The 16255-nt window shown below is 45.6% G+C and overlaps 1 long non-coding RNA gene across 6 annotated transcripts in view; it reads left to right on the forward strand.

Moving 5' to 3' along the window:
- Nucleotides 1–16255, forward strand: part of LOC140458914 (uncharacterized) — a 63925-nt gene that overhangs the window by 32592 nt on the left and 15078 nt on the right. For 5 of the 6 annotated variants that reach the window (XR_011953734.1, XR_011953737.1, XR_011953736.1 and 2 more), the window contains 2 exons: nucleotides 5782–5888; nucleotides 11360–11485. This is a non-coding gene — a long non-coding RNA (uncharacterized lncRNA). The remainder of the gene's footprint in view (nucleotides 1–5781; nucleotides 5889–11359; nucleotides 11486–16255) is intronic. The other variant, XR_011953733.1, reaches the window with a different exon arrangement.

The following is a 16255-nucleotide window of genomic DNA, read 5'->3' on the forward strand; positions in this document are numbered from 1 at the left end:
AACATGACTGCCCCGGCCGACTCATTGTCTCAGACTGATTCTACCCCACCGAACTCATCTCTGCATACCTCGACACGGTCCTGTCCCCCTTAGTCCAAGAACTCCCCACCTATGTTCGGGACACCACCCACGCCCTCTACCTCCTCCATGATTTTCGTTTCCCCGGCCCCCAACGCCTTATCTTCACCAGTTCCTATACACCTCCATTCCCCGTCACGAAGAACTCAAAGCCCTCCGCTTCTTCCTTTCCCACTGTACCAACCAGTATCCTTCCACTGACACCCTCCTTCGACTGACTGAACTGGTCCTCACCCTGAACAACTTCTCTTTCCAATCTTCCCATTTCCTCCAAACCAAAGGAGTAGCCATGAGCACCCACATGGGCCCCAGCTATGCCTGCTTCTTCGTAGGATATGTGGAACATCTTCCGCAACTACACTGGCACTACTCTCCACCTTTTCCTCCGCTACATCAATGACTGTATCGGCGCTGCCTCATGCTCCCACGAGGAGGTTGAACAGTTCATCCACTTTACCAACACCTTCCACCCCGACCTCAAATTCACCTGGACTGTCTCAGACTCCTCCCTCCCCTTCCGAGATCTTTCCATTTCTATCTCGGGCGACCGAATCAACACGGACATTTACTATAAACCGACCGACTCCCACAGCTACCTAGACTACACCTCCTCCCACCCTGCCCCCTGTAAAAAACGCCATCCCATATTCCAAATTCCTTCGTCTCCACCGCATCTGCTCCCAGGAGGACCAGTTCCAATACCGTACAACCCAGATGGCCTCCTTCTTCAAAGACCGCAATTTCCCCCCAGATGTGGTCGACGATGCCCTACACCGCATCTCCTCCACTTCCTGCTCCTCCACCCTTGAGCCCCGCCCCTCCAACCACCACCAGGACAGAACCCCACTGGTCCTCACCTAACACCCCACCAACCTCCATATACAGCGTATCAACCGTCATCATTTCAGCCACCTCCAAATGGACCCCACGCCCTGGGATATATTTCCCTCCCCTCCCCTATCAGCGTTCCGAAAAGACCACTCCCTCCATGACTCCCTCGTCAGGTCCACACCCCCCACCAACCCAACCTCCACTCCCAGCACCTTCCCCTGCAACCGCAAGAAATGCAAAACCTGCGCCCACACCTCCCCCCGCCCCCCCCCCCCCCCCCCTTACTTCCCTCCAAGGCCCCAAGGGATACTTACATATCCACCACAAATTCACCTGCACCTCCACACACATCATTTACTGCATCCGTTGCACCCGATGTGGCCTCCTCTATATTGGGGAGACAGGCCGCCTACTTGCGGAACGTTTCAGAAAACACCTCTGGGACACCTGGACCAACCAACACAACCACTGTGGCTCAACACTTCAACTCTCCCTCCCACCCCAAGCACATGCAGGTCCTTGGACTCCTCCATTGTCAGACCATAGCAACACGACGGTTGGAGGAAGAGCACCCCATCTTCCGCCTAGGAACCCTCCAACCACAAGGGATGAATTCCGATTTCTCCAGTTTCCTCATTTCTCCTCCCCCCACCTTCTCTCAGTCAAATCCCTCGAACTCAGCTCCGCCTTCCTAGCCTGCAAACTTTTTCCTGACCTCTCCGCCCCCACCCCCACTCCGGCCTATCACCCTCACTTTGACCTCCTTCCACCTATCGCATTTCCAACGCCCCTTCCCCAAATCCCTCCTCCCTACCTTTTATCTTAGCCTGCTGGACACACTTTCCTCATTCCTGAAGAAGGGCTTATGCCCAAAACGTCGATTCTCCTGTTCCTTGGATGCTGCCTGACCTGCTGCGCTTTTCCAGCAACACATTTTCAGCTCTGAGCTCCAGCATCTGCAGTCCTCACTTTCTTCTCCAGTGCGAAGATAAAATCTAATACCTTGGTCCAGTGCTTGAACATGGGGAACTAAAATAGAATGAGGGAGAACCTGGATAAAGTAGACTGGAAACAAACATTTTATGGTGGAACAGTTGATGAGCAGTGAAAGATTTTCAAAGACATTTTAGGAAGTGTTCAGCAAAGGCATATTCCAGTGAAAAGGAAGGACTGTAAGAAAAGGCGGTGGACAAAAGATAGGGAATTCTACACTAGTTAGTTTATTCTCTGCAGTTGGAAAGATGTTTGGGTCTATTATCAAGGAAGAAATAGCAGGGAATCCCGATACAAATTGTCCCATTGGGCAGACAGAGCATGGATTCACAAAGGGCAGGTCATGCTTGACAAATCGTTTGGAAATCTATGAAGACATTTTGAACAAGGTGGACAACAGTGACCCAGTGGATGCGGTGTACGTGGATTTCCAAAAGGCCTTCAACAGTGTGCCACGCAAGTGGCTGTTGCTTTATATAAGGGTGCATGGGATAGAGTATTAGCATGGATACAAGATTGGTTGACTAACAGGAAGCAAAGAGTGGGGATAAATAAGCCTTATTCTGGCTGGCAATCAGTAACTAGTAGCGTGCCTCTAGGATCAGTGTTAGGACTGCAATTATTTAGAAATGATACAGATGATTTAGAGTTGGGGACCACATGTAGGGTGTCAAAGTTTGCATATTAGACTAAGATGAGTAGCAGGACAAAGTGTGTGGAGGACTGGGAAACTTTGCAGGGGAACATAGATACATGTGAGTGGGCAATGGTTTGGCAAGTGAAATATTATATTCATAAATGTAAAGTCATATTCTTTGGTTGGAGTAACATTAATAAAACAATTATTACTTGAATTTTTAATAAGTTACATTATTTGCTATGCAGAGGCACCTGAACATCCTTCTGCAGGAGGGTTAGTCACCAGGTACAACAATCAATTCAGAAAGCAAATGGAATTTTGGCCTTCATTGCTGAAGGGATCGTGTTTAAAAGCAGAGGTTATGTTCCAGCTGTATTGGGTGCTGGTGAGGCCACACCTGGAGTACTGCATGCAGTTTCTGTCTCCTTTCTTGCTCAAGGATGTACCGGCACTAGAGGGGGTGCAGAGGAGGATAACTATGTTGATTACAGAGGTGAGAGGTTTGACTTAACAGAGACTGAGTAGATTGAGATTATATTAATTGGAATTCAGAAGAATGGATAGATATAAAATAATGAATGGAACGAATAAAATAGAAGTAGAGAGGATGTTTCCACTGGCAGGTGAAGCTAGGACAAGAGGGCATCACCACAAGGTTAGAGGCAGCAAATTTAGGAGTGAATTGAGAAGGAACGTCTTGACCTTGATGGAGTGCATTGCCCAGGGAAGCATTTGATGCTGGTTCAATGAACGTTTTTAAAGATAAGTTAGTTTTTTTTAAAAGAAATAATTAATTAAGGAACACGGTGAGAACGTGGGTAAATGGTTCTGCATCCACGAAATGATCAGCCATGATCTTATTGAATGGTAGAGCAGGCTCGAAGGGCAGGATGGCCTTCTCCTTTTCCTCGATCTTTTGTTCTTATGTTATGCATGCCTCCGTCACTCGTGACTTGGAGGGGCTGGTGTTTTTTTTTTATTTCAAAAATATACTTTATTCATAAAAAGATTTGATGGTCTGTACATTTGATCATGCCATACATATGTCCACATTTACAAACACAGATTCGAATTTATCCTTGTCATTTACAATCCTGTGCATTTTTCAATCTTGTACATATTTTTGGCTGAGGCATCAGCAGAGCCCAAAAAAACGTCCGCATGGGCCCCCTGTTCTTCTTTAGGCAGGCCGATCTTACACGGTGGTCTTTCCCCACCGCACCTTGGCGGCAGCTGCCCCAAGCTTCAGCGTGTCCCTCAACACGTAGTCTTGGACCTTGGACTGTGCCAGTCTGCAACACTCGGTCAGGGTCAACTCCTTCAGCTGGAAGATCAACAGGTTTCGGACCGCCCAGAGAGCGTCCTTCACCGAGTTGATGATCCTCTAGGCGCAGTTAATGTTCGTCTCGGTGTGAGTCCCGGGGAACAGGCTGTAGAGCACGGAGTCCTGCGTCACGGCGCTGCTCGGGACGAACCTCGACAAGCACCACTGCATTCCTCTCCAGACTTCCTCTGCATAGGCACATTCCAGAAGGAGGTGTGTGACAGTCTCTTCCCCCCCGCAGCCACTTCGAGGACAGCGTGCGGTGCGGCAGAGAGTCCGCCGTGCATAAAGGATCTCACAGGCAGAGCCCTTCTCACCGCCAGCCAAGCCACGTCTTGGTGCTTGTTGCAGGGGCTGGTGTTGGATTAGGAGGGACAAAATTAAAATTCACAGAACACCAGGTTATAGTCCAACAGGTTAATTTGGAAGCACTATGTTGCTGGTCCTTCATCAGGTGGTTGTGTGATTTTTAACTTTGTCCCTCACTCTTGTAACTGATAAACAGCAACAAAAGCCGTGTGCAAGCTCCAGCCAACAGTTGGTTTGTGGACAATGAAGAAGGTTATCTCAGAGTACAGTGGGATATTGATCAGATGGGCCAGTGGGCTGAGGAGTGGCAGATAGGATTTAATTTAGATAGATTAGGTTAGGACAGCTGGTTGTCATAGACAGGTTGGACCGAAGAAGTGATTGATGTCAGCGGCGGACCAATGGAAAGGCAGGGGCGGAGCTGGAGGACCTGGCGGGGCAGTTGGTCCTCCGGCCAATCAGTGAATGAGGGCGGGACTAGACTATACCACGTGATCATCCTCGCGGTGGGTGCGGATGTTCGGAATGTGTGCGCGCGGAGAGCTGTCGGTAAGGAAAGAAATAAACAGCAGGAAGCGGGAGGGAAATGGTGTTGGTATGGTCTGAGAGGTTTTACAATCATTTGGTACACATCGGAAAATACCAATTTGAAACTTTACAGTTCCGTTTTTGCAGCAAACGGGAATATGCCTCGTTGAGGAATCGGCCCGAGTGAGCGCCGCCATCTTTATTCGGGGCAATGATTCACTGGACACGTGCGCGGCCGCCATCTTTGTAGGGGGCAAAGTTCAGAGGGATGTATGTACAGCCTTCCCTGGTAAAAAGAGTCATAGGGCAGGATTTACACAGAGCACATTCAAACCCACAGAAATTGATTTTTTTTTTCTGGATTTGTTTCGTCATTCATTTAAATGATTTGGATGTGAATAGAGGCCGTATAGTTAGTAAGTTTGCAGGTGACCCCAAAATTGGAGGTATTGTGGACAATGAAGAAGGTTATCTCAGAGTACAGTGGGATATTGGTCAGATGGGCCAATGGGCTGAGAAGTGGCAGATAGGATTTAATTTAGATAGATTAAGCTAGGATATCTGGTTGGCATAGGTTGGACCGAAAAAGCCTGTTTTTGTGCTAGACATCTTTGACTGTGGGATCATAAAAGTGAACTCTGCTCTGGTTCACCTCTGGGTTCTTTGATGTCCACTTGTTCATTATCTAGCTTCCTCAGTCTCTCATGGGTGTATTTTTGCTCGGTATAGTATTTTACTATTACTTTCACAGCTGTTTTGTAAATGAATTGAAAAATGTAGAGCTGGAAAAACACAGCAGGCCAGGCAGCATCCGAGGAGCAGGAGAATCGACGTTTTGGGCAGAAGCCCTTCTTCAGGAATGTAAATGAATTGTCCACTGCTGCTTGGCTCCTGACCATACGCTGTTCGATTATCATGTTATTTTTTCCACAATATCTTTGACAGTCAAGAATTCTTTTTTCCAATAAGCGAGTGCATTTTCCTTCAATTTCTGACAGTCAAATTCTGCACCATTTTCATTCCCTGTAATTCATGTTGTACTCCCTCAAACATCAACTGTGTATTTCTCCTTCCACAGAAACCAGTGATCAATGCCAAAGCCTGGTTGCCAGTGGAGAGGGTGATGTTTGACTGACTTGTACTGCTGCAGTTTGTATGGTGAAGGTGCTCCCACAATGTGGTTGGGTAAGAGACGTTACAGATTATTCACTCAGCGATATTGAAGAGTAGAAGATATCTGTGCAAATCATCATGGTTTTAATTTCACAAAAATATTATTGAGAAGTTTGGACATAAGGCTACAGATGGAGAATATTGTGTACAGTAACCAAAACCATTGCCAAATAAGCAGTTTTTCAAGAATGCCTTAAAGGAAGAAAGTAGATCTTAGAGAGTTAGAGTGGGGATTCCAGACCAAGTTCCCTTGGAGTCTGTAGAAACATTCACACAGGAGAACTCAAAAATAAACACATCATTGAGAGTCTGAACTAAAATGAGTTATTGAGATATGAAAGGGTGTGTGGTGCAGGGAGATAGGAATGATTACAGCCAGGAATTAATTCAAAGGTGCGAAAGTAAATGGTTGTTGCTTATAAATGGGAGTCTTTTGATTGATCAGCAAGTTTTGGTACAAGTGAGCAGTTCGGCAGTAGTGTTTTCAATATTCTTGAGATTATCGGGAGGGTGAATGTGGGATGCTGGCCAGGAGTGGGTTTAGATAGTGAAATCTAGAGTTAACAAAAGGAATGAATGAGAATTTCAGCAAATGAGCTGAGACTGTGGTGAGGTCAGGTGATATCACTGAAGTCGAAATAGTGGACCTGGAGGGGGTCTGGCCTGTCATCCTCACCTCATTCAGCTGTTTATCAGTTTGTGAATCAAGTCTGTAACAAGCTCAGGAACTGAGTGGCCCTGGCAGAACCCAAACTGGGCATCGCTGAGCAGGTTATTGCTGAGCAGTTGCTTGACAGCACTGTTGATGACACCTTCCATCACCTCACTGCTGAGTGAGTGTGGACTGATGGAGGACAATTGGCTGAGTTGGATCTGCCCTGTGTTGTTGTGTTGGAACATCCCTGAGCAATGTTCCACAAAGTCGGTAGGCGCCAGTGCTGGAACAGTACTTGCCTTCGTGGGCAGCAGATTCTGGAGCACAGCCAACAGTATTATTGCCAGAATATTGGCAGGGCCCATACATTTACACTGCTTATCCATTTCTTGATCTGATTTGAAATGAGTTTTCAGCCAAGTTGATTCATATCTGTGATGTGAGGGACCAATGGAGAAGGCTCATCCACCTGGCACTGCTGGCTGAAAAGCGCTGCTAATGCTGTCCTCTTATCTGTTGCATGGATGTGTGAGACCCCTCCATCGGTAAGGGTGGGGATATCTGTGATGGTTCCTCCAGTGAGTTGTTTAATTGTCCATCACTATTCTTGACTTGGTGTGGCAGAATTGCAGAACTCCGATCTCATCTGTTGGTTATGGGATCACTTAGTTCTATTTAGTGTTGCTTGTGCTGTTTGGCATGCAGGTTTGGAAGCTGCACCAGGTTGGCACCTCATTTTTAGGTATGCCTTGTACTGCTCCTGACATGCCCTCCTGCATTCACCATTGAACCAGGGTTGATCCCCTGGCTTGATGTTAATGGTTAAGTGGGGGATATCAGGCCATGAGATTTCAGATTGGGCTGGAGTACAGTTATGCTGCTGTTGTTGGCCCACAGTGAGACAGAAGTTGCAGGGTCAAGAGGGCTGATTGTGTTGTATTTTCCAGTGCATTGGTAGATGTAATGTGGTCCATCCAGTTTCATTCCTTTGTTGAGACTGTGCAGTGATTAATACAATGAGTGACTTGATGGGCCACTGTCGGGTTTCTTTCCCTCAAGGACATTGTCAATGGCAGAAAAACATCCCCAATGGTTCCATGGCAAACAGTAGATTCTTCATGCCAGTTATTTTTTTTCTTGAATTCAGAGCCACCCTCTACCGATTTGGGATTCAAACCTGAAGTTCAGTTGTATATTTTAATATTCTTGATAAATGATAAATACGACAGGTTTGTTCACTTATTTTTAGAATCACTATCAAGGTTTTGTTTATTGTTTTGGAAATAAAAACACTGTCCATTATCCTGTCTCCTCCATCCTCCCCTCCAACAACAAGAGTGAGGAGCACATGGAGTTTCTCTGTCAATAACATTGAGACAATCCAATCAGCTGCCTCTGCTTCTTTCCTCCCTCTCCACTAGCCCACCGAGCCAAACTGCCTCACAAGAGTGCTCCTCATTTTAGTCCTAAACTTGCATTTCGAGTCCCTTGTCAAGCCTTATTAGAGGTCATCTTGACCATTTACCCTCGTGTAGCTAAATCATGGACATTCCAAAACTGTCTCATCCTCCTGCTTGTCACCGCCCTCCCTCCCTCCACCACGGTCACCTCCCCCCCCACTTGCAATTCACAGATATTGTTCCATGATCTGTCTGTCTGTCTTTTCTGGTTATGTCCTTCTCTCCCATTCTCCTAAAACCTAATATTTGACCTCACCATCGTTGGAAAATCCTGCTCCGTCTCCACTCTCCGTTTCCTTTCTGAATTCCTTGTATTTGGTGTCCCTCCAGGGTCTATCCTTGGTCCGTCCTGTTTCTGACCTACATACTGCCAGGAGGTAACATTGCCCAAAAGCACTGTTGAGTTTCACATGTACACTGACAATGTCCAGCTCTCCCTCCCCATCATTCATCTCCATTACTCCACTATTACTCAGTTATCAAACTGCTTACCACGCTTCGATTAGCTGCAATTCACTCCAATGATACACTGTCATTGTTAAACCCATTGCCTTCAGTTGCTATTCCAAATTCATTTCCCTTACTGCTGTGTCCCTCCCTCTCACTGGGAAGTGTCTGAGGCAGAACTACACTCTTCACAATATTGCTCTCATATCTGACCCCAAGGTGACCTTCTGATCAGACATCTACGCAATCACAAACACCAGGAATTCCAATCTCCTAAAACGTTGCTTATCTCCTTCTCACTCCAGCTCCATTGCTGCTGAAACCCTAACCTGTGTTGGTGTTGCCTTTAACTTGAGAAATCTGAAACAGAACCCTTGATTCCGCGACTGATCCAGAATCTGGTTCAAGACTCACCCGTAATGGGACACATCCTCTCCATATTTACCCTGTCAAACCTTGACAGAATCCTGTATGTTTCAAAGAGATCACCTCTCATTCTTCCAAAGTCCAGTGAGTAGATTCCCAACTTGTTCACCCTTTGCTTACAGGATAATCCCTTCAAAACAGGGATCATCCCAATGGATCTTCTCTGAAATGCCTCCAATAAACTGCTCTATTTCATGAACTAAAGTGACCAAATCTGTTCACGTTACTCCAGATGTGGTCTCACTTGTCATTTGTTTAGTTGCCCTAAGGTATATACTCCAAACTCTTATATTGCAAACTCTTTGAAATAAGGGACAGTATTCCATTCCCTTTCCTGATTCCCTGTTGTAACTGTGTGCTCGCTTTCTGTTTCCTGCTCATTTTCCCCCAGTCCCTTTGTGATGCAGCCTTCTACAGTTTATCCCAAGTTATACTTTATTTGCCAACTTGTTGCCCAAGTTTCCTGTGAATATCTCTCTGTAAACTGTTTATAACCTTTTGGAACTTTCCTGTTATGCCTTTTCTAGGAGATTCCCCCCTCATAATTCGAAACATGTACTAAGAGCACTGGGCAGTGGGAAGCATGCGCAGTTGCTATCTTTCAGGGATACTCTGTTTCATGACTGGGAGGAGCTTGTTGCCCATTGGTCAGAATGGAGACATCTTGCCCATCGAGCTGCATGAGCTTTTCACACCCCATGTCTTATTGAGGAGGCTCAGCGGCAGAACGGAAAGAAAGAAAAGGAGGCAAATCCTACTCTCCATATCTCACTGAATCTTGGGATATTCTGTCCCATGTTCAGTCACATGAAGTCCCAAGGTGGAAACTCATAGAAACCCACATAGATTTGCCTTTGAAGAGCCTGCTGACCTCCACCAGGGGTAATGTGTACAGTCCTCCTGGGCCAGGAGGAAGGGATTGTATGAGTTTCAAACTTGAACTGACAGTGACGGATTTTATAAACTTGTATTATAGGCAGATATTCAGATGGTAATCTCAGTCACTGTAACGCCAAACTGACAGAATTACTCAATACATCAGGGCCTGGATATTCGTATTGTGTTCCAGATCAATACCATTTGCTGAATAAAAGTTCTCCCTTGAAACAAACCATCCTTTCAATAGATCTTCCCAAATCTTCAACATGTGTCCTGGAATCCTTGTATAATGAGCTGAAGGGTCTAATGTTTATTATAATAATGCGTAACTTTTGTAAACCACTTTGTCACAGCTCCCCAAATTTCTTTTGCTACAAGGAGAACACCCCAAAGCCCTGATTCCCCAATGTCTGTTTGCTCTCTATAAGGTACACATCAGGATTGTGTTGGAACATTTTCCACTTGCCTGCATCAGTGCACCCCCACCCCCCAACAATATTAAAGAAAGTGAACATCCTCCAGGATAAAGTACTGTACCCGAGTGATTTCCCATCCACCACCTTCAGCATTCCCTTTCCCCACCCTCGAGGCACAGTGGCATCACTGTGTAAAAGATCAAGTCAGCATTGTCCTCCCCGACCATAGGACTGCTCTCTCATGAGAGAGAGATGTCTGGTAGTGGTTAACCTGAATATTACCACAGCGCAGGCAAGGGGAGAGGTTGAAAAGGAGAGTCCATTAATTGCGGATGGTTATTCTTGATGTGTATTAGCAACACACATGTCACGTGAACAATTAATGTTAAAAAAAGGCCCACAAATTCTGCAACTAAAATCCCCCATTCCTTGAACCATCCTGGTAAATCTCCTGTGCCCCCTGTCAGGGACCCTGCCATCCTTCACAATGTGTGGGCGATCTGTGGTTCGCACAGACCCAGCTGCTCTGTGTTCCTGTGGGCGATAGCATAGAGCAACAGTTGCATTAAACCTCACTGTCTGGAAGAGAGTGAGAGACAGAAATCCTGAAGGCATTTAAAATCTATTTCGGAACACACTTGCAAGGCCAAGGCTGACAGGTCTATGGGCTCTGTGCTGGAAAATGGGATTAAAATAGTTAGCTGGGAGATTTCTTTACAGCATAAATCCAATGGACCACAAACCGGTTTTTTCATGTAGACCACAAACGCGTAATATAGGAATATGACAAGCCACAATAGAAACCAGGTCAGAGAAGATGATATTAGAATAGATGATACGTGATTAAATAATGTTTTTTGGAGGAAAAATGTGACAGAGGTTAAGCGGGACATTGTGGATCTCTGGGTGCATGAATCTGAAATAAAAATGGGTTATCCTGAAGGCTGGAATTAAAGAAAGGCACATCACAGAGATTTGAGAGGGTGGACAAGATTAAAGATAGAGAGTGTGTTGAGACTGGAGGAGATTAGAGGTTGGAGGATGTTGCAGAGATATTGAGATGTCTTTGATGCAGAGATAGTGGTAGTTCTGAGGCTAGAGAGGAATTACAGAGATAAGGATGAGTTGTTCGCTTTCCCAACCCGACCTCTTTACTGATGATGATTGTTTCTCTGTCCTCATCTGCCACATCCTCCATAGGCCTACGACAATGAGAGTACACAGACAGTATGTTCCTGTTAAGGCCAAGGCTGGGAGGCGTCGAGAATGCTGCATGACCTGAGAAATTGAGGCTGTGGTCAAGAAAATGAAGGAAGGATATGTCAGGTACAGACCCCACTGTGTTTGTGTGAATCCCTAGAGGACTGTAAGGGTAGTAGGAGTATACTCGCGGGAAACCAGGAGGCGAAAAAGGGGACATGAGATAGCTTTGGGAAAAAGGTTTAAGGAGAATCCAAAGAGATTCTACAAATACACTAAAGACAAAAGAATAACTAGGCAGAGAATAGCGACCCTCAAAGATCAACAAGACTGCCTATGGAACAACAGGAGGTGGGAGAGATTCTGTGAGTATTTCATGTCAGTTTTTACTGAAAGGGGATATAGAAGTTAGAGAAGTTGGAGAAATAAATAGTGATAACTTGGCAAGTGTACATATTACAGAGGAGGAGGTACTGGATGTCTTAAAATGCATAAAGATGGATAAATCCCTGGAATCTGATCAGGTGTATCCCAGAACTTTGTGGGTAATTAGAGAAGCTTTTGCTGGGCCCCTCGCTGCGATATTTGTATCATCGATCGCCACAGGTGAGGTGCTGGAGGATTGGTGCCATTATTTGAGAAAGGTGGTAAGGAAAAGCCAGGGAACTATAGACCGGTGAGCCTGAAGTCAGTGGCACAGAGTTGGAAGGGATTCTTAGGGACAGGATTTACATGTCATTGCAAAAGCAAGAAAATATTAGGGAGAGTCAGCATAGCTTTGTGCATTGAAATCAGTACCTTGGACTTGAGAAAGACACAAGGTTTCACATAAAACACTGGTTAGCAGGTTCAATACCATAGAATTCTGGCGGAACTAGCTGTTTGGATATGGAATTGGCTGGAAGGTCAAAGAGTCATAGATGGACAGCACAGAAACAGAGACCCGTCGGTCCAACCAGTACATGCTGATCAGATATCCCAATGTAATCTAGTCCCCCCGGTCAGCACCCGGCCCATATCCTTCCTATTCATATCCACATGAAGATGCCTTTTAAATGTTGCAATCATAATGGCCTCCACCACTTCCTCTGACAGCTCATTCCATACACGTCCCACCCTCTGTGTGAAAACATTGTCTCTTAAGTCTCTTTAAAGTCTTTCCCCTCATATCATAAACCTATGCCCTCTTGTGCTGGGATCCCCCACGCCAGGGAAAAGACTTTGTCTATTTATCCTATCCATGCACCTCATGTTTCTATACACATCGATAAGATCACCTCTCAGCCTCCGACGCTGCAGGGAATACAGCCCCAATCTATTCAACCCCCAGCCTAGCTCAAATCCTCCAACCCTGGCAAAGTTCTTGTAAATCTTTTCTGAACCCTTTCAAGTTTCACAACATCCTTCCAATAGGAGGGAGACCAGATTTGTACACAACGTTCCAAAAGTGGCCTAACCAATGTCCTGTGCAGCCACAACATGACCTCACAACTCCTGTACTCAATACTTTGTCCGATAAAGGAAAGCATACCAAATGCCGCCTTCATTATCCTATCTACCTGCACTCCAAGGTCTCTTTGTTCAGTAACACTCAGCAGGTCCTTTCCATTAAGTGTATAAGTCCTGCTAAGATTTGAGTTTCCAAAATGCCAATCCTCAGCCCATTCACCCATCTGATCAAGATCCCACTGTCCACTACACCTCCAGTTTTGGTGTCATCTCACTAACTATACCTCTGATGTTCACATCCAAGTCATTGATATAAATGATGAAAGGTAGTGAATCCAGCAGTGATCCTTGTAACAGTCCACTAGTCACAGGCCTCCAGTCTGAAGAGCCAGTTCTGTATCCAAATGGTTAGTTCTCCCTGTATGCCATGAGCTCTAACCTTGCTGAGCAGTCAGTGTCATAGTGGAGGGTACTTTTTGGACTGGAAGCCTGTGATGAGCAATATGCTGTCAGGCTGGGTACTGGGTCCAATGCTTTTTGCCATTTATATAAATGATTTCTATGTGAATATAGGAGCTATGGTTAGTAGGTTTACAATAGACACCAAAATTGGAGGTGCAGTGGACAGCAAAGTTACCCGAGAGTACAATGAGACTCCAATTAAATGGGCTGAGGAGTGGCAGATGCAGTTTAATTTAAATAAATATGAGGTTCTGCATTTTGGAAAAGCAAATCAAGGCAGGACTTCTACACTTAATGGGAAGGTCCTGGTGAGTGTAGCTGAACAAAGAGATCTTGGAGTGCAGGTTCATAATTCCTTGAAAGTGGAGTCATTGATAGGCAGGGTACTGAAGAAAGTGTTTGGTGTACTTGCCTTTATTGGTCTGTGCATTGAGTACAGGAGTTGTGACGTCATTTTGCGGCTGTACAGGACATTCATTCAGCCACTTCTGGAATTCTGCTTTCAGTCCTGGTCTCCCTGCTATCGGAATGATATTGTGAAACTTGAAAGGATTTAGAAATAATGCAAAGACGTTGCCAGGGTTGAGGGATTGAGCTATAGGGAGAGGCTGAATAGACTGAGGCTGTTTTCACTGGAGAATCGGATGCTGAGAGGTGACCGTAGAGGTTGATAAAATCGTGAGGGGAATGGATAGGGTCAACAGCCAGGGTCTTATTCCTGTTTAGGTGAGTCCAACACCAGAAAGCACAGGCATGAGGGAAAAGATTGAAAAGGGATATTAGGGGCAAAGTTTCAAGCTGAACATGGTACGTGTATGGAATGAGCTGCCAGAGAAAGTGTGGAGGCTGGTACAGTTACAACATTTAAAAGGCATCTCATTGGATATGTGATTGGGAAAGGTTTAGAAGGCTATGGGCCAACTGTTGGCATATGGGCCGAGATCAATTTAGGATATCTAGTCAGCATGGACAAGTTGGACTGAAGGGTCTGTTTCTGTGCTGTACATCTCTATGACACTAATAAATTAAAATTAAGATTTAGCAGAAGGTCAGACAATTCTCCTTGGAGCTGAGAAGGTTAAGCAGTGATTTTGACCAGGAGTTGATTTGTTTCCAGGGTATTTCATTTACAGAGAGACAGAGTGAGAAATTTTTAACGTCACAATTTTTAGTAACTATTTTCAGGTAACTGGCAAATAATGCAGGTTAAAAATGTGAAGATTATTTTACTCACTAAGTTCTGAGCATCTGGAACAGTTTGACCAAGAGCTGGATGCAGATTCAGTAGTTATTGTCAAAACAAATTTGAAATTTAACTTTTTTAAGGAAGGATTTGGAGGGCTATGTCCAAATGGGAGGTGAGTTGGGATAGATTGGCACCATCTCCAGAGGGAGAGAGTACAGCCCCAATGGGCTGAATAGCCCCCAGCCCCTGTCCTCTGTGATACTTACGCATTCACTGTGAATGATGAAGCTCATCACAGGGCAGAGCCGTAGAGATGTACACCATGAAAATAAACCCTTTGGTTAAACTGGGCCATGCTGACCAGATATCCCAACCTAATCTTGTCCCATTTGCCAACACTTGGCACATATCACTCTACACCCTTCCTATTCATATACCCATCCAGATGCCAAATGGTTTAATTGTACCAACATCCTCCACTTCCCGACAGAAAATTCCATACACGCACCAACCTCAGTGGGGGGAAAAAATTGCCCCTCAGATCCATTTTAAATTCTTCCCCTCTCATCTTAAACCTATGCCCCCTCATTCTGGACTCCCCGACCCCAGGGAAATGACCTTGTCTATTTATCCTACCCAGGCCCCTCATGGTTTTATAAACCTCTATGAGGTCACCCCTCAGCCTCTGATGCACCTGGGAGGATCCCACCACTCAGGTCACAATGGGGCCTGGCTGATTGACACAGCTTCAGACCAATAGGAGAGTTGGCGTCACCCTCTAGCCAATGGGAGTGAATGAGGGGTGGGTCCAGCAGGCCAACACATGACCATCAGCTTTGCAGACGCAGTGTCACTGTGAGAGGGGACTGAATGTGAAGGAGTGGGAGAGACAGCAGATACTGGGAGAGAGATGGAGTTAGTGTGGACTGGGAAGGTTGATAAACACTGTTTCCAACTGCTGGACCTGAATTAGATACTCCGGGTAAATTAGAACCAGAAGAACTGCGGATGCTGTAAATCACACACAACAACCAGAAGGTACTGGAAAAGCTCAACAGATCTGGCAGCATCTGTGAAAAGAAATCATTTTGCATTTTCGATCCAGTGACGCTTCCTCAGGAGCTGATGTTACTGAGAAAAAAATGTCCGTTTTTATACAGAAGGTAGGGGTTAAGGAGTAAATGATTGGTGGGGATAGAGTCCAAAGAGAGAGAGAGGAGCAGTTGGACAAAGGAGTGGATAACGATCTGATGGGGGGAGGATGAATAGCTGTTTATGGGGACTGTTAGTGGCTAACCATAGGTAATGTGTAATGACAGGCTACGTAATAACAAGGCCTGGTATGTGGGGTAGGGGGCAAAGACACTAGGACGTGGGAGAGTTCAGGACTTAAAATTATTGAATTTGATGTTGAAGCCAGAGAGTTGCAGGGTCCCCAAGTGGGAGATTAGGTGTTGTTCTTCCAGCTTGTGTTAAAGTGTGGCGCTGGAAAAGCACAGCAGGTCAGGCAGCATGCAAGGAGCAGGAGAATTGACATATTGGGCATGTCAGCATTTCATCAGAAATGTGGGTGGTGGAATATGGCTGAGAGATAAATAGGGAGGGGTGTTTGGGGTTGGGCGAAGGGAGCTAGGGAGGCAATAGGTGGTTGTAGATGGAGGGTAGAATGGACAATTGGAAAGGAAGAATATCAGGTGGGGCTGTTCAAGAGGGTCTTGCCGAGTTGGAGGGTTGAATCGGAGATAAGTTGGGGAGAGGAGATGAGGAAACCTTGATGCCGTGTGGTTGAAAGTTCCCAA

This window comes from Chiloscyllium punctatum, chromosome 34 (assembly GCF_047496795.1).
Source record: "Chiloscyllium punctatum isolate Juve2018m chromosome 34, sChiPun1.3, whole genome shotgun sequence".
Lineage (NCBI taxonomy): Eukaryota > Metazoa > Chordata > Chondrichthyes > Orectolobiformes > Hemiscylliidae > Chiloscyllium > Chiloscyllium punctatum.